General features: G+C 43.1%; 1 pseudogene; it reads right to left on the bottom strand.

Annotated features, from left to right (window-relative positions):
* Nucleotides 1-3,240: 3,240 nt before the first annotated feature.
* LOC136169276 (pregnancy-associated glycoprotein 1-like) lies at nucleotides 3,241-23,246 on the bottom strand (annotated as a pseudogene).
* Between the last annotated feature and the right edge of the window lie 393 nt (nucleotides 23,247-23,639).

The following is a 23,639-nucleotide window of genomic DNA, read 5'->3' on the forward strand; positions in this document are numbered from 1 at the left end:
TTTTTTGAAATTACCAAGGCTAGATTTAGGGCCCAGGATGTGATCTATCCTGAAGAAGGTTTCATGTGCATTTGAGAAAAAGGTGAAATTGATTGTTTTGGGGTGAAATGTCCTATAGATATCAATTAGGTCTAGCTGGTCCATTGTGTCATTTAAAGTTTGTGTTTCCTTGTTAATTTTCTGTTTAGTTTATCTATCCATAGTTGTAGGTGGGGTATTAGAGTCTCCCACTATTATTGTGTTGCTATTAATTTCCTCTTTCATACTCATTAGCATATGCCTTACATGCCTCTGTGCTCCTATGTTGGGTATATATATATATTTATAATAGTTATATCTTCTTCTTGGATTGATCCTTTGATCATTATGTAGTGTCCTTCTTTGTCTCTCTTCACAGCATTTATTTGAAAGTCTATTTATCTGATATGAGTATCAGATAACTCCTGCTTTCTTTTGTTCTCTGTGTGAAATATCTTTTTCCAGCCTTTCACTTTTAGTCTGTTCGTGTCCCTTGTTTTGAAGTGGGTCTCTTGTAGACAGCATATATAGGGGTCTTGTTTTTGTATCCATTCAGCCAGTCTTTGTCTTTTGGTTGGGGCATTCAACCCATTTACATTTAAGGTAATTATTGATAGATATGGTCCTGTTGCCATTTACTTTGTTGTTTTGGGTTCACGTTTATACAACCTTTCTGTGTTTCCTGTCTAGAGAAGATCCCTTAGCATTTGTTGAAGAGCTGGTTTGGTGGTGCTGAATCCTCTCAGCTTTTGCTTGTCTGTAAAGCTTTTGAATTCTCCTTCATATCTGAATGAGATCCTTGCTGGGTACAGTATTCTAGGTTGTAGGTTAATCTCTTTCATTACTTTTAGTATGCCCTGCCATGGCCTGTCCCTTCTGGTCTGAAGAGTTTCTATTGATAGATCAGCTGTTATCCTTATGGGAGTCCCTTTGTGTGTTATTTGTTGTTTCTCCCTTGTTGCTTTTAATATTTGTTCTTTGTGTTTGATCTTTGTTAATTTGATTAATATGTGTCTTGAGGTGTTTCGCCTTAGGTTTATCCTATTTGGGACTTTCTGGGTTTCTTGGACCTGTGTGACTATTTCCTTCCCCATTTTAGGGAAGTTTTCAGCTATTATCTCCTCGAGTGTTTTCTCATGGCCTTTCTTTTTGTCTTCTTCTTCTGGGACTCCTATGATTCGAATGTTGGGGCGTTTAACATTGTCCCAGAAGTCCCTGAAGTTGTCCTCATTTCTTTTGATCCTTTTTTCTTTTTTCCTCTCTGCTTCATTTATTTACACCTATTTATCTTCTACCTCACTTATCCTATCTTCTGTCTCCGTTATTCTACTCTTGCTTCCCTCCAGAGTGTTTTTGATCTTATTTATTGCATTATTCATTTTGAATTGACTCTTTTTTATTTCTTCTAGGTCCTTATTAAACATTTCTTGCATCTTTTCAATCCTTGTCTCCAGGCTATTTATCTGTAACTCCATTTTGTTTTCAAGATTTTGGATCATTTTTATTATCATTATTCTAAATTGTTTTTCATTGTTCTAAATTCTTATTCTATCTCCTCCTCTTTTGTTTGATGTGGTGGGCATTTTTCATGTTGTTTTACCTGTTTGGTATTCCTCTGCCTTTTCATCTTGTTTAGATTACTGTGTCTGTAATGGGCTTTCTGTATTCTGTTGTTTCTTTTTATTGTGGAAATTTCACCTAGTGGGTGGGGTTGGATAATTTGCTTGTCAAGGTTTCCTGGTTAGGGAAGCTTGCATCGGTGTCTGGTGCATGGAACTGGATTTCTTCTCTCTGGAGTGCAATGGAGTGTCCAGCAGTGAGCTTTGAGATGTGTCTATGTGTTAGGTGTGACTTTGGGCAGCCTGTATGTTGACTCTCAGGGCTATGTTCCTGTGTTGCTGGAGAATTTGTGCGGTATGTCTTGCTCTGGAACTTATTGGCTCTTTGGTGGTGGTTGGTTTCAGTGTAGTTATGGAGGCTATTGGATGATCTCTTATTACTTAATGTTCCCTGTAGTCAGGAGTTTTCTGGTGTTCTCAGGTTTTGGGGTTAAGTCTCCTGCCTCTGGATTTCAGTTTTATTCTTCCAGTAGTCTCAAGACTTCTCCAACTATACTGCACTGAGAATAAAACTTCTAGGTTAATGGTGAAAAGATTCTCCACTGTGAGGGACACCCAGAGAGGTTCACAGAGTTACATGAAGAAGAGGAGAGGGAGGAGGGAGATAGAGATGAGCAGGAGAAAAAGGGGGACTCAAGAGGAGAGAGACAGATCTACGCAGTTGTTTGTTCCCAAAGTGTTCTCCATAGCCTAGCCACCCACAGAGATTCACATAATTGGATTGGGAAGAGAAGGGGGAGGGAGGAAGTAGAGGTGCTCTGAGGTAGAAAATGGAGAGTCAAAAGTGGGAGAGAGTAATCTACACACTCCTGAGTAAAAATGGGTACTGAATATTGGATTCTTAAATGTCCAAATTTGATATCAAATACTGAAAAACAAACATTAGAAATCTAAAGTGGAGGTTAGACTCTTAAAGATACAGTATTAAATACAAAAACACAAAAAATTTTAGAAATATATATGAAGTTTGGTTTAAAAATAGGGCTTCTCCTTTTTTTCCCCCCAAGGTTATAGTGAAATGAAAATGAAAGTTAAGGAGTAATAGAGGACTTTAAAAGAAAATAAGAGAAAAAAAATACAAGAAAAAAAATTTTCCTAATTAAAACAATATTAAAAATATATGAAAATGAAAATGAAAGTTAAGGAGTAATGGAGGAGTAATAGGGAATTTTAAAAGAAAATAAAAAAAGAGAAAAGGAGAAAAAAAATTTTTAATTAAAAAAATAAAAAATAAAAATATATCTAGGAATTTCTCTGGAGCTGTTGTGGTCAGTGTGGGTTTGGTTCAGTTTCAGATAACTCCTCGTTCCAGCTTACACTTCTCGATATCTATAGGCCCCTTCTGGTGTAATCTGTATTACCTACAGGGATTTTAATCTGTTGCACCCGTCACTTCTGCAGCAGTTCCCTTTGTTTGTTTGGCTTCTGTTTGCAGGTCTCTTCAGTGTCTAATTTCCACCCTGACACAGGCGGGAAAAGGTGGTCTCTTGTTTAGGTTTGCTTGTTCAGTTGTGCTGCAGGGAGGGTGGGCGCTGCAGACAGATATCGCTGGCGTGTGTGGGTAGCACTCGCGGTGTTCCGGCCGCACTGGGTTTGCCCCCGCTCACAGGTGTGTGCTTTCTCCATCTACACTGCTCAGGCCCCCGGCTGCTTTATATGGAATGGGCCCTGCGTTGCGTGCGGTTCCAGTTTTCGGGTATTCCACAAAAGCGCGGACTAGCTTGGGCCTGAGTTTTGTGCTTTCCCCGCTGGAGAAGCTCAGGCAGCCAGGAGCTTGATGGGCGCACTCTTCCTGGGTGCGGTGCACCTTATCCCCTCTGTGGTCCCAGTCTCAGTTTCCGTGCGTGCCAGTCGGGTGCGTGTGCCTTGTGTCTGTTCTTGGGAGCTGGCCTCTAGCCGCGACCCTCCCGGCCAGAATCTCAGGAAATCTTTGGTTGGAAACTGGAGGCCTGTTTGCAGTTTGGTAGGGGGTGCCATCTCTGGGGCCGTTTTCCCCTTTCCCCTCCCCCCTGCCTCCTGCCTCTGGTGGGGGATGGGCCGCTCCACCGCAGGCTAGCTCTTCTCTGGAATTGCTCAGTCCCTTTGTTCTGTGAACAGCTGGCAGTGTGTTCAGGCCGGTTAATTTTCTTTCTCATTCTTGCTATCCCACAGTTTAAGTTGCTATCTCACGTTAGCTCCCTCTGATTGCCCTTAGGTCATTTGGGCCACGTCCTTACCCTAAGCAATACCACCCTCACTTGCTGGTGGCAGATGCGGGCGTCTGGGGTACTTTTCTGCTGGGAGTTGCTTTTAGGCATGTAATCATGGGTTTTATTTATTTTTCCTCCCAGTTAGGTTGCCCTCGAGATTTGACAACTTCCCCCAGACCCACCATTGAGAGGGTTTCCTGGTGTTTGGAAACTTCTTCTATTATGACTCCCTTCCCGGGATGGGTCTCTGTCCCTAGCTCTTTTGTCTATCTTTTTGTCTTTTATATTTTGTCCTACCTCCTTTTGAAGATGATGGGCTGCTTTTCTGGGCACCTGATGCCTTCTGCTAGTGGTCAGAGTTGTTTTGTGAAGGTTGCTCAGCGTTCAAATGTTCTTTTGATGAATTTGTAGGGGAGAAAGTGGTCTCCCCGTCCTATTCCTCCACCATCTTGGTTCCTCTGCAGTCTTCTCAAACCAGCTCTCAAATGCATATCTTAAGCACTGGATCTTAAAGGAAAACCCTCTGGAAAGAATTTGAAATAAATCACTTTTACGTGAAACTTGGCACTGTGGCCTATTTATGAAGGGACTGATATAGGATTGTCCGCTAATTCAGGCAACCTCTTGAGACCAGGACTGATTTAGGTTCCCCTCCCAAGTGTTTCTACAGCATCTTGAAGCTGTCCATGCCATGTGGCTTTGTACTTGCTTTGTAATTTCTGAGGGCAGGGCTGTCACTTGACTCACTTGTAAGTGTACGTCAGTAAACCTTGTTTCAGTTTACCAGACTCTAATGTCAAAACAAGGCTAACACAAAGATCAGTTATTCTATTATGAGCCCTAGGTTACAGGTTCAACTACTGTAATCAAACTGTAAATAACATAACCTTAAATACAATACAATTTCAATTCTCTTTCATATAATGTTAGTGCAAGTCTCTCCACAGAGATGGGAACCCACTTCTTTCTTGTCATATCTTCCACCTATGATACATAGGTTTAATATGGCTACTCCAGCTCCTGTCATTACATCTGTATTCCAGCTAGTAGGACAGAAAATAATACTTCCATTTGAAAGTGAAATATCACCTCTACTCAAATTCCACTGGCTGAAGTATCTTCCATGGTCATGGCAAACCTAGGGGTGGTGGGTACACAGAAGAGCAGGGGAATGTGATCCTACTACAGAGCATTCATGATGAGTAACAAGGGCCAAGACCCTTCATTCATGTCCCTGTAATTCATTTTTCTTTGGTTCTCCCCATCCAGCTCTCAGCCTGTTTTGGCCTGCAGATACAGATATGGATGACGTTATAAGAGAGGATGTGGCCCAGGCTGTACAAATATGGAGAAAACAAGAAAGGGAAGAAAATAAGAAAGTATAAAAACTCAAAATCTATAGGAAAGCATGCATGCAATAATAATTTTGCATTTATACAATTTAGGTATTCCTGTGGTTTATGAATCAATTTATAAAATAAAAAATAAGAGAAATGTAGTGAGTGAGTGAGTGAAGTCGCGCAGTCGTGTCCGACTCTTTGCGACCCCATAGACTGTAGCCTACCAGTCTCCTCATCCATAGGATTCTCCAGGCAAGAATACTGGAGTGGATTGCCATTTCCTTCTCCAGGGGATCTTCCCGACTCAGGGATGGAACCTGGGTCTCCTGCATTGCAGGCAGACACTTTAATCTCTGAGCCACCAGGGAAACTCAAGAGAAATGTAAAATGTAAATATATTCACTAAGCCCAAAAAAACAATAAAGGTATACCATATTAATCACATAGTAGTATCAGGATTAAGTTTGGATGCACATTGCCAGAAACTAAAACAACCATAACTTTAGCAAGATAAACTTGATTTTTCTCTCTCACTGAAACCAAGCTGGAGGTGGGCCAGCCAGAGCTTGGGTGGCATCCATCTCCAAGGTTACATGATTGTCCAATACAACTGCAGGAGTTCCAGCTATCACAGCCAAAAATCCAGGCAGCAGATAGGAAGAAGGTGGGAAAGGAAAGAGTCTCATCTCTCAGCTAAATCAGCTCCTTAAAAGCAGTCTTCCAAGAAATCCCTTTTACAGGCCTGCTTGCATCTCAAAGTCACCAGTCATGACTAAGAGCACGGGTGGATAGGAAATGTAGTCCTGGGCTCATGGCTATATAACAAACTATTTTCAGTTTTGAAAGAAAAGCAGAGAATAGATCATTTTGTAGGTAGCCAGCAGTGTCTGCCTTAAAGAACAAACTTTTGTGAATGGATTAGGCTGAATGGCTGGGCACAGTGTGGGAGCAAGGAGGAAGGAGCAGCAATGAGAAACAGCTAGATGGATCTGAACTGTGCTCCAGAAAAAAGAGACAGACTGGTCAGTAGTTCAGTCTAAGGACTGAAATGAAGATTAGACATACCACTTGACCCAATTTGTTTTGAAAACTGCTTTTCCAACTCAGGTCCCAAATCTCTCTCAATTCTCAAGCTTCTAAATACCTTGTCTTTGTTATATCACATTCTGATCTGCCTGTCTCACCTTCCTTATTTCTGTCACATCAGTTCTCCATTCAATCACCAGCATTACAAGATCCAGTACGGAGGAGTTAGCAACACTTTCTAGAAGTGGGTAGAAACACAATGACTATTTCTACTTTAGTGTTTGTTTGTCCTTGTCAAGGTCTTTTGAAGGACTGAGATGGCTAGAATTGTGGAGATCTCACATTTCCTCTAAAATCCCAGTCAAGAATGTGACTTCCCTGGACCTGGAGGGGATGCATTCACTTTTGTATCCACAGGTCTTAACAGAACAGTAAGTCCCCTGTATATGAACAAGTTACATTTCAAAATGGTGTTCGAAAATCACAATTTCTTCATAAGTCCAGCAAAGTTACTTAGGAAGCCAGCTAAGACAATTGGCTATATATTACTGTAGCTTAATAGCTTTATGATACTTTTCACACTAGTAATACTTAAAAAACAAACACAAAACAATAAAACAAATATTTTAAATCTTGCATTACCTGGATAGGGCATGGCAACCCACTTCAGTATTCTTGACTGGAGAATCCCCATGCAAGAGGAGCCTGGCAGACAACAATCCATATGTTGCAAAAGTCAGATACAGCTGAGCAACTAGGGACAACTTTAAAAATAGAGTAGTAGTACCAACTACATCACCACTGCATTTATGCTTCCTTTCAGACAGCGTAGGCTTGAAATAAAAACACTGCAGTATTGAACTCCATGCTCTTCTGTACAATAAAGTACACAAAGCACACCCATTGTCTGGGATGTGCCCACGACAATGAGTGTCAGATCTGTGAACTAACTGATGGGATTGCACATGCAAATGCACTTTTACATGTTTGAAAGTTTTCAACTTGAAGGTTTGTATGTACAGACTTGCTACACAGGTTTTCAGTGAATGTATGTAGTGAATGAACAAGAGAGGAGAGTAAGGAGCTGCTGTTCTTTTCCTTTTTGCATATTTTATGGTTACTCTGACTAGGAATTCCACTGAGCATAATTGAGGCCCAGTGTATGGGAACAACACTGCAAGTGAGAGAGGACCAGGATCCCAGAAGGTGGGACAAGGGCCTTGGTTGGTTGAAAAGAGCCAGAAGTGCAAAAGAGAAGAAAACAATTTTTCACTGGTGTATGTGAACGACTCAGCAAATATCGTCCAAATATATTTGTAGTGATTGATCTGGGTTTTTATGCTTGATTTTTCCCTCATTTTGGATATTTTCTTGCTTCTTTGCACATCTGGAATTTTTTCTTTTTAAATTTATTTTTCTTAGCTAGAGGATAATTACTTTACAATACTGTGATGGAACTAGGACAAATGCTTTCACAATTTATATGGAAATTTTAAATTGGATGTTGGATGTGGTCATTTTTGCCTTTTGGATGCTGGATTTTTAAAAATTTTTATAATTTATTGCTGGCACTGTTTGCAAACATTGTTAATGTCTTGGAAACAGTTGTACTTTTTGAAGGATTGTTGCTCAGTTTTTTAAGCTGAGATGAGACCAGCTTTTGGGCCAGGTTTATTATTCCTTACTAGCAAGGCAATATTGTCTTCAAGGCCCTACTGGTGTCATGGGAATTATGAGTAATTTCCACTCTGGTGGGTGAGGAAGCAATTATACTTTGTTTAATTTGAGGCTCAAGGATTGTTCCCTATAATTCTGACCAGTATATCAACTCTCCACTGAAAACTGGAGGAGTATCACCTGTACACTGCCACAGATTTCTGTGTGTAGCTCTCTCCTGTGAACTCTAACTATCTATAGTCTCAAATCTCTCTTCTTGAGGAGACTGTTTCTCTCTGCCTAGATACCACTTCCACGTATGTGTTGGAAATTATTTCTAGAGTTGGGGCAATTGTAGAACTCACCTTGCTTGCTCCCCCCACCCCCACCATGCCCCGCCACCCTCAGGAATCCAATATCTGCTGCCAGAAGTTTGATGTAAAAAACTGCTCTTTCATTTCTCTTGTCTACTTTGGAGTTGTTTGAGACAGGAGGATAAATGTGTCCTTTGCTCCTCGATGTCAACCAAAATGGAGGTCCCTCTGCAATCAGAACTCACTGAATGCCTTGTGAATGCTAGGTACTGACTTCTGTGCCTGAGTGCAGACTGGATTGAGGAATATGTGTTGGGGCCTTAGGGAGCCCCAGTCTTGCTGGAGAAACATGCCAACTACAAACACATTTGTTATTCAAATAACAAATGAACAAATAACAAATAACAAGTGAACTGAAGTTCACTTCAGTTGCTCAGTCATGTTCAACGCTTTGGAATGCAGCATGACAGGCCTTCTTGCCCTTCACCAACTCCTGAAGGTACCTCAAACTTATGTCCATCAAGTCAGTGATGCCATCCAACCATCTCATCCTCTATTGTCCTCTTCTTCTGCCTTCAATCTTTCAAAGCAACAGGGTCTTTCTTAATAAGTCAGTTCTTCACATCAGTTGGCTAAAGTATTGGAGCTTCAGCTTCAGCATCAGTCCTTCCAATGAATATTCAGGATTGATTTCCCTCAGAATTGACTGGTTGGATCTCCTTGCTGCCCAAAGGACTTACAAGAGTGTTGTCCAACACCACAGTTCAAAACCATCAATTCTTCATTGCTCACCATTCTTTATGGGCCAACTATCACATCCTTACATGACAACTGGAAAAATCATAGCTTTGATTATACTGAACTTTTTCAGCAAAGTAATTTCTCTGCTTTAAAAAATGCTGTCTAGGTTTGTCATACTTTTCTTCAAAGGAGCAGGCATCTTTTAATTTCATGGCTGCAGTCATCATCTGCAGTGATTTTGAAGCCCCCCAAAATAAAGTCTGTCACTGTTTCCATTGTTTCGCCATCTATTTGCCATGAAGTGATGGGACCAAATGCCATGACCTTCATCTTCTGAATGTGGAGTTCAAGCTAGATGTTTCACTCTTCTCTTTCATATTCATCAAGAGGCTCATTAGTTCCTCCTCACTTTTCTGCCATGAGGGTGGTTTCATTTACATATCTGAGGTAATAAATATTTCTCCTGGCAATCTTGATTGCAGTTTGTGCTTCATCCAGTTGGGCATTTCTCATGATGTACTCTGAGAAAGTACATATAAGTTAAAAAATCAAGGTGACATTATACAGCCTTGACATATGCCTTTCCTGATTTAGAACCAGTCCATTGTTCCATGTTCAGTTCTAACTGCTGCTTCTTGACCTAAATACAGATTTTTCAGAAGGCAGGTAAGATGGTATGGTATTCCCATCTCTGTAACAGTTTCCCATAGTTTGTTATGATCCACACAGTCAAAGGCTTTTGCATGGTCAATAAAGCAGAAGTAGGTGTTTTTTTGGAATCCTCTTGCTTTTTCTATGATCCAGTTTCTATGATTTTTTTTTCTATGATGTTGGCAATTTGATCTCTGGTTCCTCTACCATTTCTAAATCCAGCTTGAACATATGAAATTTCACAGTTCATGTACTGTTGAAGACTTGCTTGGAGAAATTACTTTGGTAGCATGTGAGATGAGTGCAACTGTGTGGTAGTTGAACATTCTTTGAAATTGCCTTTTTTTGGGATTGCAATGAAAACTACCTTTCCAGTCCTGTGGCCACTGCTGAGTTTTACACATTTGCTTGTATATTGACTGCAGCACTTTAACAGCATCATCTTCAAGGATTTGAAATAGCTGAACTGCTATTCCATCACCTCCACTAGCTTTGCTTGTAGTTATGCTTCTGAAGGCCAACTTGACTTCCATTTCAGGATGTCTAGCTCTAGGTGAGTGATCACACCATCATGGTTATCTTGATCATTAATATCTTTTTTGTACAGTTCTTCTATATATTCCTTTAACCTCTTCTTATTATCTTTTGCTTCTGACAGGTTCATATCATTTTTGTCCTTTATTGTGCCCATCTTTGCATGAAATGTTCCCTCCCTATCCCTAATTTTCTTAAGGAGATATCTGGTCTTTCCCATTCTGTTGTTTTCTTCTATTTCTTTGCACTGATCACTTAGGAAGGTTTTTTTCTTTCTTTTTTTTTTTAATCTCTCCTTGCTATTCTTTGGAACTCTGCGTTCAGATGGGTATGTCTTTCTTTTCTCCTTTGCTTTTGCTTCTCTTCTTTTCTAAATTATTTGTAAGGCCTCCTCAGACAACAATTTTGCCTTTTTGCATTTCTCTTTCTTGGGGATGATCTTGATGTGGTATGTAGAGATCAAAAAATGAAGATTATTGCATCCAGTTCCATTACATCATGGCAAATAACTGCAGAAACACTGAAAACAATGAGAGTCTTTACTTTCCTGGGCTACAAAATCAGTGCAGACAGTGACTGCAGCAGTGGAAAAAAAGACGCTTCCTTCTTGGAAGAAAAGCTATGGAAAACCTACACAACATACTAAAAAGCAGAGACATTACTTTACCAGCAAAAGTCTGTATAGTCAAAGCTATGGTTTTGCCAGAAGTCATGATTTGATGTGAGGCTTGGACCATAAAGAAAGCTGAGCACCAAAGAATTGATGTTTTTGAACTCTGCTGTTGGACAAGACTCTTGAGAGTCCCTTGGACTGCAAGGAGATCCAACCAGTCCATCATAAAGAAAATCAGTCTTGAATATTCATTGGAAGGACTGATGCTGAAGCTGAACCTCCAATATTTTGGCCACCTGATGGGAAGAACTGACTCATTAGAAAAGACACCAATGTTGGGAAAAATAAAAGGTAGGAGGCAAAGGGGAAGACTGAAGATGAAATTGTTGGGTGGTATCGCTGACTTGATGAACATGAGTTTGAGGAAGCTGTGGCAGTTGGTGACGGACAGGGAAGCCTGGTGTACTGCACCCTATGATATAGCAAAGAGTTGGACATGACTGAGAGACTGAACTGAACTGATGTACAGAGGGCAATCAGGGAGCAGGCAGAAGTCTTTGGGGAAGGAGGAGGGAACGATTCCTGAATAGCTGACAATGATGGGTCGGCAGGCCGGTTCAAGCTGGAGAAGATGTAGGGAAGAAATTCTATGCCAGGTGGAGAGAATGGTAAGAGAAAGACAGGGCAGCAATGCTGGGATTTCCCAGAGGACAAGATCCCTGTTCTATTAAACTTTATCAATGCTTAATTTTGTTAGATGAATGGAAACATGAGTTTTGCTTTGGAAGTGGTAGAGCAATATTCAATGGAAGAACTGATGCTGAAGATGAAACTCCAACAATTAGGCTATCTGATGTGAAGAGCCAGCTCATTGGAAGAGACCCTGATGCTGGGAAAGATTGTGGGCAGAAGGAGAGGGGTCAAAAGGATAAGATGGTGAGATTACATCACTGACTTAATGGACATGAGTTTGAGGAAACTCCACAAAATAGTGAAAGGCAGGGAAGCCTGTTTTGCTGCCGTACATATAATCACAAACAGTCAGACATGACTTAGTAACTGAAAAATACCAATGAGGACAGAGGGTCCAATAAAGCCTCCTGCCCTGGTGGGAGTGAAGAAAGATTTGGGTGGAAAGAGAGGCTTCCCATCCTCTGGTGCAGGTCCTTGAATCCAAGGCAAGGAGCACAAGATTTTGAATGTGTTACCGAACTTCATTTTCTGAAAAAACTAAAAAACTGTTTTCTGCAGGGGAGAGAGCTTTGACTGAGTTTTTTCTTTAGATTTTACTGATGGATGTGGAAGGGATATGGAGTGAGCTGATTCTGCGAAAACCAGGTGACCAGCTGCTGGAGAGTGAGGTATGTGGTAAACGTTCTGCACTAGGTGGAAAACGAATTCAGAGATAAAGTGTCCCATCTGGTGTGTACATGCCAACATATCCCTTTGTTGTAGCAGACCACTTCAGTGGTGTTTTGTGGCAAGCAGGAAATGCATGATGGGTGGTTTGCTCTTGTCAGTTTCTGTGGGTAGTTAGATGACTCAATGTCTGGTTGCTTCAGTGTATGGTTGGAATCATGCTTGAGAAAGAAAACTAGATGAGGTCCACACATATTTCATCATTAAACAGCAAGCATAGGAAGGTTTCTAAGGCAGCTGTAGGTAATTTAAACATGAGGGGACAAATAGGGAGAGTTTCATTTAACAGGCTGAGATTGGACTGTACAGGCTGCCACAGTTGTTGCTATGACAAGTAGCCATAACAGCTACTTGTTGCTATGCTGGAGATGTGGGAAACTGATGAGAGACCAAAAGCCTTACAACTCTCCTTGCAGTGTAATTATAGGCTAGAAGTAGTTGACAAGGAAAGGATAACAGGTAAGGCTGAGGAAGGGAGTAACCTGAGCCAGTAATCATTAGCTCTTGTTGGAGCCCAGAAAACAGAAGCATCGGCTCAGTCAGAGTTCTGTGTCATGGTTCAAAAATACATGTTGTTTGGCTTGAAGCAATATTTAGCCTTGGGGATGGCAGCCATAACCTCTAAACAGAAGATTTCCTTCTCCCTGTGGGAGAATAATTCATATTTGTTCCAGACTCAGAAAAACAGAAAGGTCTCTCAGGGCCACTTACTCTTTGCTGCCACACATGCAATCTAAATGGTGGAATTATCATCATGTTGCCCATTTTCCAGATGAGACAACTGAGGTTAAGGGACTTGATCAAGTTCACACAGCTAAGTATGTGAAATGTCAAGCACAAACCCAGGGTAACAGTCCTCAAATTGTGTGTTTTTGCTCCACACCCACTGGGAGTGGTGGGTGGTGATCTGGCATCAATGCTTAGGCAGAAGCAAGCAATATTCAGGCTTAAATTGAATAAAGTAAGGAAAACCACTAGAACATTCAGCTATGACCTAAATCACATCCCATATAATTATATAGTGGAGATGAAAAATACATTCAAGGGGTTAGTTCTGGTAGCCTGAAGAACTATGGATGGAGGTTTATAACATTGTACGGGAGATGGTCACCAAAACCATCCCCAGGAAAGAGAAATGCGAAAAGACGAAGTGGTTGTCTGAGGAGCCCTTAAAAACAGCTGAGAAAATAAGAGAAGTGAAAGGCAAAGGAGAAAGGTAAAGATATCTCAGTGGAATGCAGATTTCCAGAGAATAGCAAGGAGAGATAAGAAAGTTTTTGTAAGTGAACAGTGCAAGAATTAGAGGAAAATAATAGAATTGTAAAGAGTATAGATCGCTTCAGGAAAATTGGAGCTACCATAGGGACATTTTATGCAAATATGGGCACAAAAAAGGACGTAAAAGTCAAAGATCAAACAAAAGCAGATGAGATTAAGAAGAGGTAGCAAGAATGCACAGAATAACTACACAAAAATGGTCATAATGACCCAGATAGGGATGATGCTGGGTTCACTCATGTAAAGCCAGATATACTGGAGTATGAAGTCAAGTGGGCCTTAGGAAGCATCACTACAAACAAAGCTAGTGGAGGTGATGGAATTCCAACTGAGCTATTTAAAAATCCTAAAGAATGAGTTGTTTAAAAAAAAAAAAGGTGCTGCATTCAATATGTCAGCAAATTTGGAAAACTCAATAGTGGCCACAGTACTGGGAAAGGTTGGTTTTCATTCCAATCAAAGGAAAGACAATTCCAAAGAAAGGTCAACCTATCAAGCAATTGTGCTCATCTCACTTGCTAGCAAGGTAATGTTCAAAATCCTTCAAGCTAAGCTTCAACAGTACATGAACTGAGAACTTCCAGATGTACAATCTGGTTTGAGGAACCAGAGATCAAATTGCCAACATGCACTGGATCATAGAGAAAGCAAGGGAATTCCAGAAAAATATCTACATCTGCTTCACTGACTATGCTAAAGCCTTTCACTGTGTGAACCACAACAAACTGTGAAAAATTCTTAACGAATGGGAGTACCAGATCACCTTACCTGTCTCCTGAAAGTCTGTGTGTAGGTCAAAAAGTGGCAATTAGAATCAGAAATGGACCAACTGAAAAATTTAAAATTGGGAATGGAGCATGACAAGGTATACAGTGTCACTCTTGTTATTTAGCTTATATGTAGGATACATTATTGGATATTCTGGGCTGGATATATCCCAAGTTGGAATCAAGATTGCTGGGAGAGATATCAACATCCACAGATATGAAGTTGAAACCACCCTAATGGTAGAAAGCAAAGAACTAAAAAGCCTCTTGATGAGGAGAGGAGATGCAAAAACTGGCTTAAAACTCAACATTCAAAAAACAAAGATATGGCATCCAGTCCCACCACTTCATGGCATATGAAAAGCGAAAAGTGGAAACAGTGGCATATTTTATTTTCTTGGGCTCCAAAATCACTATGGACCTTGACTGCAGCCACAAAATTAAAAGACACTTTCTCCTTGGAAGGAAGAAAGGCTATGGAAAACATGGACACTGTATTAAAAAGCAGAGAATCACTTTTCTACAGAGATCTGTAGTGTCAAAACTATGGTTTTCCAATAGTCATGTACTGATGTGAGATCTGACCGTAAGAAAGGGTAAATGCCAAAGAACTGAACTTTTGAACTGTAGTGCTTGAGAAGATTCTTGAGAGTCCCTTATACAACAAGGGGATCAAGCCAGTCAATCTGAAAGGAAATCAACCTCTGACCCCTGCTGTCTCAACTGAGGTATCTACTGAGGGCCTCCAGGTGAAAAGAACTGATGCTTCCACTGCAAAAGTGCCTAACCATGGCAGCTCCAAGCAAAGAGTTTGTAGTCCCACTCCTGGAGGAAGCTCAGAAAGGCTGAAGGCTCTGTGTACCGTGGGACCCCTGATACATGCGTTGCATTCTCCTCAGCAGCATTGGAGGCCAAGGAAGGGGCATTCTGGGCCATGAAGGAGGAGGATGGCTCAGGCATCCACTGGGGCCATCACTTACCAAGTAGGACTGGAAAGGACAGAGCAGGCATATGTGGCAGAGAGCTGGTGACTGGGGTGTGGGAATAAGAAGGAACCAGCTCTGCATGAAGTACCTCTCCCAAACTCCCCTGGAGGAGAAGCCCAGTGATAAGTTCATCTGAGATGTGACAAGAGAGTCTATTTCATTACCCCTTAGGATTCCTCTGAATGAGGAGGTGGTGGAGTTTGTGGGTCATCACAAACTCTTCCATGGCGTAGACCATCTGCCAGTCGCTATCCTTGGGGCTGCCTCTCCCCAGCTTCAGTCATGTAGTTCTAGAGGAAATTGACAATCATGTGTGCTGCTGGGTCAGGGCCAAAGACCATGTAAAGCCAGGCTTGGTTGAATAACTTACTCTGGTTCCCCATCCCCACCAGTCAGTCCGTAGCCCTCATCACTCCTAGTATGTCCCCAATGCCCCAGTGCAGAGCACCTTGGGATGCCATTTGCATGGAATCCAGGGCAGTTTTGCCTAGAACCAAGCAACCCTCCATATGGCTCCATGAGTTTGCAGTTTTAGAATTCCTGAAATTCCCTCTCTTTCTCAGAATCCTCTTTAGACGATCCGCCAGCTCTGAACTCCCATAGGGAGCTGACATGAAGCCTCTACTCTGTGCCAGGGCTGAGCAGTCACTGTGCACCCTTTAGTCACCTAGCATCCAACATCCCCACAGAGGGGTCGGGTACCCCAACTCACAAAGGGGACACCTGGCCAGAGCAAGAGGAAGAAGCAGCCAAGAACTAGGCTGTCCAAGTAATTTATCATCCAAACCAGGAAAACTTCGATAAGGGAAGGGAAACTGCTAATCCTTATGGTGGGACATCACACTGGGACTGTCCCCAGCCATTCTCCTTGTCACATGGCCTATTTCAGGAATTACTAGAGCTAACTTTCCATGTTCATGCATCTGAGGGTTCAGATTGAAGTGAAGCTCTTTGAGGACTGAGGACCTTAGTGTTCCCCTCTCCTTGTGACTCCCACCATGCCAGCATGGTGTGGCATCTCCACATTTATTTCAGGATGACCAATGTCCCAGGCGGACCCTTACTCTCACGTGGATGGTCCTATGGCAGACTGGCCCAGGCGCAGGGGCTCAGGGGCTCAGCAGCATCTGCAATGGTGTGACATGGCCTGCAGAGGGCACTCTTCTCCCAGCAGCAGCCCAGGGGTTCCTGCAAGTTCCTATTTGAGAACCAACCCTCAGGGTTCTCCCCTGACCTTGAGGATGTAGGCTTGAGCTGGCACTGGGTAGTTGATGCCGTTGATGGTAAAGATAATAGAGGACAGGATATTGACCACAAAACATGAAACATAGTGCTGTTAGAGAGAGAGGGAGAAAGGTAGGCCCTGGAGATCCTGCATGTCATCCCTCAGACATGACCCTTCACGTCAGAACCCTGTGGCGTGGCGCCGATGAGCTTCTGGATGTTATTGACCAGTCTTGTTGGGCCAAGGATCGGTGATGTCCCGGTGTCCACAAGAGCCTCGCAGCCGCCAGAACAAGCAATAACCTGTCTTTTCATGGAGATGCTGAGACAGTGGAAGAAAATGGGATCAAGGTCACTCTGCGTCTCCCCAGAGCTGCTCCCTTCCCGACTGTCTCCTAAACAGCCCTTTGTCTCTTGCCCTGACTCTCTTCATCTGCTCTCGACACGGCACCTCCCTTGACATCCTTGAATGCAGTACTTGGATACACCAGGTTCTTTTGTACCTTGACACAAGCTGGTCTTCTTTTCTAGACAACTGCCCTCCCCTTTGACTAGCAAGTATCTTCTCATCTTCCAGATTCCAGCTTAATTGTCATGGTTTCAGGGAAGTCTTTCCCTGGGTGTTTATCTGTCTCCTGTCTTGGTCACTTTCTGTAGACCCTTCCTCATGTCTAACATGTACCAAAGTAAAAATTCACTATGTGGGTGAGTCATTTTATGTACATATGCCTTCTTAGATGGGAGGGTGAGTTTTATTCTCATTGCCTCCCTAAAGTGCCTGGCACACAGTGGATGCACAATGCTTTTGTGCTGAATGAGTGAATGAAGACCGTGAAAATAATGAATGAGAAACATCAGAGAGTTGTATTTGGTGGGAAACAAATAATGGGTCAACTGAAGAGTGAAGATGGAGATTCACGGGGGCAGCAGATTCTCATAGTAGGGTGAGAGAGGGACTCCTCTGTGACAGGGTGTCTCCCATCACTGCTCCTACAACCAGCTCAGACCTTGAAACCCTGGCCAGGTAAAACATGACTAGCCCATGGAAACTCCAAAGGACAGGTCAGCTTTTGTCTGAGGGTATCACACAGAATCCTATCAGTTATTGCTTCTTGCCCTCAGGTCACTCCTGGATCCCACCTTTCTGATTCTCTCAGTTATAGCCCCTGCCCACTCTGTGCCCAGGGATGTGGGGTGTCTTTTTTATTAGTTACTTTCATGTCTTAAGACTGCAGCCAACTTCTCTCCACTGCTGGGTAGCTTCTCCTTAAGGAGGCCAGTTTTCCCAATTTGCTCAGGACTTTCCCTGTTTTTAAACTGACATTTATCTGTACTGAGAACTTCTTTGGTCCCAGGTAGCCCTGGAGAGTTGGTCATCATATCATAACTCTGTTCAGGCTGGTGGAATCCTCCCTGATCCTGTTCACCACACTGCAGAGTCCTGTGACCGTGCTCCCCGCCTCACGGGGCAGTGGGTGCAGCACTCTCCCAGCTGCACAGACCTCTCTGGACCCTGTGAGGACCCTGGTCTGAGCCCTGGTCAGGAGGCCTGGGGTGGTTATGAACCCATGGGTTGCTTGTGTGTCTATGTGCTTGTGTGTTTGTTTGTATGTGTCTCTGTGTGTGCTTCTGTGTCTCTGACTAGCTATGCATGTTTATATGTGTCTGCTTGTGTGTTTCCATGTGTCTGTGTGTGTGTCTGTGTCGTTGCGGTTGGTGTATATGTCTCTGTGACTATTTGTCTGAGAATGCATTTGTGAGTATCTGCCTGTGTCCATGTACAAATGTGGAGCATCCCTTGGGCTGACCCTCAGAGGGAGAGGCTTACCGGTCCATGTTTATATGCCAGTCACCCGCTTGGGTCAATGGTATCCAGTTGAGCGCTCCCTAGTAGTAGGCTTTGTCCACCACACCCCACCAAACATCACCACACTGACCTTCCCTCTGCATGTGTAGTGAGAAGAGAGGGGGAGATTCTTGGAGCATGGTAAAAACAGCACTGTCTGAGAGCTGTGCTTGTCTACCCATCAAGGCCCTAATACGGTCCCCATTTACAGATGCAGAAATTGAGGCTCAGAGCGATTGAGTACCAGACTGAGGTCGGTTGCTGGCTAATGAGTGGCACAGAGGAGGTTAGAAGGTGAATCACTTGGCTGGGCTCCACCCACTATGTCTTCTGAAGATGTCCTGGACCAACTGCTACCTGAGTACTCAGATTCCCTCAAAGGACAGGGTACTGAGGCGTTTTGGCTTTCCCCTTGTCCAGCCTGTCATTTTTCAGGAAAATCAAGGCCTGGGAGTGCTAACGATGTGGGTTCAGGTCACCCAGAGTTGGACATTTACTGTCCAAAGGGCCCCACACTCAGAAGGGCCCCCACCTCTGCTCTCCCTGTCTTGAAATGCCTAATACTTCTTGAATAAGGGTTCTCACACTTTCGTTTTGTGTCCCACACTTTTATTTTTTACTGGCTCCTGCAAGTTGGGTAGGTGGTGCTGGGCTCCCACTGAAATGCTAATGAGGAAGGAAAGATATCCACCATCCTTCTCCTTCCTTCCTTATCAAATTGATAAGCAAATCCTATTGCCTTTACCTCCAATTTGTTTCCTATTGCCTTCTATTAACCTTCCTCCTCACTCACCCCACTAAACCAAGTTACTTGTCTTGAGCCCAGGAGCAGGGTTGTGTTACAATAAAACTTTATTCATAAAAGCCAGCGGTGAAGCCAGGTAGAGCCCTGGGGCCATAGTTATCCTGGGCTAGATTATCTCTTAGGATACTTCTTTATCAAGTGTTCTATAATTTTCATGGAACTGAAAGCACCTTACAGCTAATTTGGAGAAAAGGATTGTCCATCTCAGACTTACTTGCTCAAGTAGAAGGCAAAGACAGGCTCAGAAATGGCACCTTGATTCTTCAGGTTGTCAAAGATGGGGATGCCTCCAGAGAAGTATATGTTGGGGTAGTTCAAGCCCAAGACACCATCAAATGGTACATGCGCAAACCCACATTCCGCCACACTTAGACCAAATGGCTGGTCAGTACTTACAAGGTCCCCAATCTGTGGGAGAGAAGAGTGTTCCCACTTACAGATACATGACCTGGGGCCAGGACTGGGCTGGGGTGCATTGCTATTAGATCCTCAGAGAAGAATTGAGGAGGCTGTGTCTTTGGTGGACCTCAGGCGGTTAGACCAAGCTAGGAGGAGAATTTGCGTTCCATTTGTGAGAGGCTGTGAATTTTAAAATATCTGCCCCTCTGAAAAACACCACCTGAGAGAGTCAGATTGCCCTCTTGGCTTCTGTACAGGTGTGGCAACCAAGTCAAGCCAGGACATATTGGTGCCCCCTTGTGGACAAAATGAGTGGAGAGCAAGATAGCCTTCTCTTTGGCATCACTGTGACCTAATGACAGGAATGGACTGCATTCTCTGTAATGTTCTGTGGATTCTGCATCTGTCCAGGAAGACAGAAGCTGAAGACATAATCTTGCTTGCAGAGTTCTATGAAATTACTGCCTGGGGAATTCACTTTTGGGGATATGTGTGTCTTTGTGTGAGTGTGTATGAGAGAGAAAGAGAGAGAGGGGAACTACTCAAGTACTTTGGGGGAGGCAGGGCATAAGTTTTGTTGGACTCTCAAAGGCCCCCTAGAGTGACAATTCATTTATCAGGCCCTCTGACCTCTCAGGACTCCAGTTTCCCAATCTGGTTACCTGAAGCCCTTGACTGCCCCCAGGGTCCCCAGTTCAGTTTTATCCTGTCCCAAACACCCCACAGCGACTGCAGTCCTGAGGAGCAGGCCCAGCTCCACCACTTACCACATGTGTGACCTCAGCAAGGCCCTTGCTGTCTGCACCTCAGTTTCCTCATATGTCTCATGAGTTAGTCAGATCACCTGCTGTGTGGGGGTTGTTGCAGGATTAAAACAATTATTACCTGAAAGTTTCTGGAACAGTCTGTAAATATAAAAGTGGGTGTTTTTTTTCTCCCCTTTTCTCGCTCCCAGCAAAATGAACCTTGAACTGCTCATGGGCAGAGAAGCTGCAAGTCCCCATCTCAAGCCACTCTCTGGGTTAGCTAATCTATGTGCTCATGTGTCACCACAGGCACTGCCTCCCCAGGGACAGGACCCTGTGGGAAAAATGGCTAAAATCTACGGGAGTTAGGCTAGGAAGGGTCCTGCCAGATGGCCCTGCATCTGTTTTGCAAGCAGTGGTCACCCCACAGCCAGTCCTGATTCAACTTTTATTTACGGGTTACCTGAACGGTGTCATAAGCAAGAACTTCCTTCATCAACCCAGGTCCATAGGTGATGCTGAAGGTCTTTTGGGTAGGCCAGTATGTGAAAGACTTGTAATGTCTGAACCTAATGTGTGTAACTGCAGACACAACAGATGAGTGTCATTAGTTGCCAAGAGTTGAAAATAGGGTGGCAGGGCAAGGGAAAGATATCCAGGAACCAGGTGTCTATACTCACAACAGGCTGAATTGGGGCAAAAGAGGGGGGGCACCCACAATTCAGATGAGCCTGTGTCAAAGATAACCTGGAATTCCTGAGAGGGTGTTCCAATGGTGATGTTACCCACATAGAGCATCTACAGGGAAAAGGAGGGAGTGGGTTAGTGCAGAACTGGCTATCCTCTATTCCCACACTTGATGCCTCCCTCTGGGTGTCACATATCTCTTGAGATCACTTTCGAACCACTGTGGAGCTCACAGCCTTTGATCACAGAGGTGCTTGCATTTGATATTTCTTTTCTATGCTACATGGTATGCAGGATATTAACTCTATGATTAGGAGTTGAAATGGTACCTCCTGCATTGGAAGCCCAGAGTCATAACCACTGGACCTCCAGTACCACTGGGCACCCAAGGAAGTCCTTTTCTTTCTTTTGAGAAGCTCTGTAGTCTCTTCAAGCCCAGTCTCATCACCCCCTTCTCCAGGAGGTCCTTCTTGATCAACCGCAGTCCCTCCCTCTAAACTCAACACATCCAATCAACACCACACAGGTGACCCTTTCATTTGGCATGTATTTACTAATATGCCTATCTCTCAGGCCAGCATGAGCATTCTTGAAGACAAAATAAGCCTGTTTTCTAATCTAGAAACAGTAACCACAGTGTTAGATACTTCTGGCCTTCCACGGAATACGGGTTTAGTATCTTTTTCCTGCTGTGGTTCTTGCATCTGTGGAAACTGAATTCCTCTGCCTGAGGATTGACAATTGCTTTGCAGTTGGTTCTACCTTTTGATCAGAGATGGCTCACTCTTCATCTGTAACTGAGTAACTCACTTAGTTCAGAAGGAACAATCTCCCTCAAACTAATGACACATCTTTGACACAGAAATGGATGTTTACCTGCCATCTGATAATTGCTGGGCTCAGTCACCAAGACCAAGAGTTGAGGATGAGAGTGCCTCCTCCTCTGGGTAGGGCCCCTGTTTCCCAGTGTCCCTGCCTCCTGCAGAAGGCCCAGCCCCAACATTCCCCCTGGTCTCTCCAGATGAGCTCCAGGGCTAGGCTAGAGCACCAGGGGGCACTGGGAGCACCATCCTTCCAAAACATTCACATCCATGACATTCCTGGGTTGGGGAGGGGGTGGATCATTATATTTGAGCCAGGAGAAGAAATCTGGTGCAGTCTGTAAGCATGTTCCTTCAGGAAATTGTTCAGCATGGGTTTTTCACTGAGGGTTTTTCTCATGGTCTTCACTTTGGTTAGAGGTATTCTAACCAAAGAAACAAAGCAACAAAGAAAACAAAGAAGAAGCTACAACTAGCTGTCAGTGTTAAGGTATAACTGTCATTTTAATGGCCCTGTGTATTTTCCAATCATTTTTATGAGTCACCTTATTATGAGAATGTTATGCATATACCATGGCAAAGACATAGGTTTGATTACAGGTTCTGTTCTGTAATGTTAGGTAAGCCATATGACCATGTGGGGGTCTCAGTCTCCCCTCAGTAAAATGGTGGAATGTAACAATTCGGAACTCCAAATAGAATATTTTGAGGATAAGAGAAGTGATGGATATAAGTTACCTGATAAATAGGAAGTCTCAACAATGACAGCCATTTGCATTGCTGTTGCCATCCCACTGTATCCTTCTCATAGAAGCTCAGGGAAGGAGGTAGAAGGGGGATTCTTATCCTCTTTTACAAGGGAGAAATTTGAAATGCAAGAGGTTTGTGAGTTGGCTGGGGTCACACTGCTTGTCAGATATGAAACAGTATATAAGTAGCTATCCCACTCTTTCTCCAAGTTGAAAGAGAACAGAGAGTTGAAAGAAGAATCTAGGAGATAGGGAACAAGTTAGGGAAATTCAGAGGCTCAAGAAGGAAGAATGAGTCAAATGAAAAATGAAAAGAAAGCAACACAGAGAGAAATACACTCACAGGGACTTCCAAAAAGATGGAGAGATAATTGATAGTGACACAGAGATGCAGACATAGACATATACACACTGAAGTAGATAGGGAGCAAAGAGGACATGTTGAATAAAATCTAGAAAAGTGCTATTTCACAGGACCACACCTACATCTACATAGACTGTGCACTGAACAATTGCAAGGAGCTCCATTTTCAATAGGTTATGAGATGACTGGACCCCAAGAGTTGTGCAACCATGCAAATGTACACTAAGACCCTAGGGACCCACAGTTCCTATAGCAAGGTACTTATCAATAAGTAAGAGTTGAACTTTAAGACTATTAGGGAAATATTCAATTCCCTTCTAAACCTGATAGGTGGAAGAAAAATCAGATGAAAAACAAAATCTGAGAAAGCAATATGATGCAGCTTACAGTCCACATACTTACTTGACTATGCACTCTGAGAAGGCCACCAGCCCGAAGAACACAGCCACTTCATGCTTCTTTCCTGGCTCCAAGTACTCAGGGAATTTCAGGTTCTAGCATGTAGTGGTGAACGAGAGCTGGTAGTTGTATATGCTCTGACATGCCCGAGTTTTCCCCTGTAGGCCACAAATAGATCTGAAAAAAACACAAAGCTCTCGATAAAATCTATACCTCCATCAGTGTCCTTGGTGAGTGGACTTTGAAGCTTCTCAGAATACAGACAATTAAACTGTAATCTCTTCCTTGAATCTTGGCTGGAAAATCAAACTGATCATCATGGACATCTAAGAAGATGGAGAACCTTGCCTACTTGGAGAAACAACTGCTAAGAACATCATGAAAATGGATACTAGGGACCATGCTTGACATTCTTGGTTTCATGTCATCTTCCTTGCCACTTCATGAG

This window comes from Muntiacus reevesi, chromosome 5 (genome assembly GCF_963930625.1).
Source record: "Muntiacus reevesi chromosome 5, mMunRee1.1, whole genome shotgun sequence".
Taxonomy (NCBI): domain Eukaryota; kingdom Metazoa; phylum Chordata; class Mammalia; order Artiodactyla; family Cervidae; genus Muntiacus; species Muntiacus reevesi.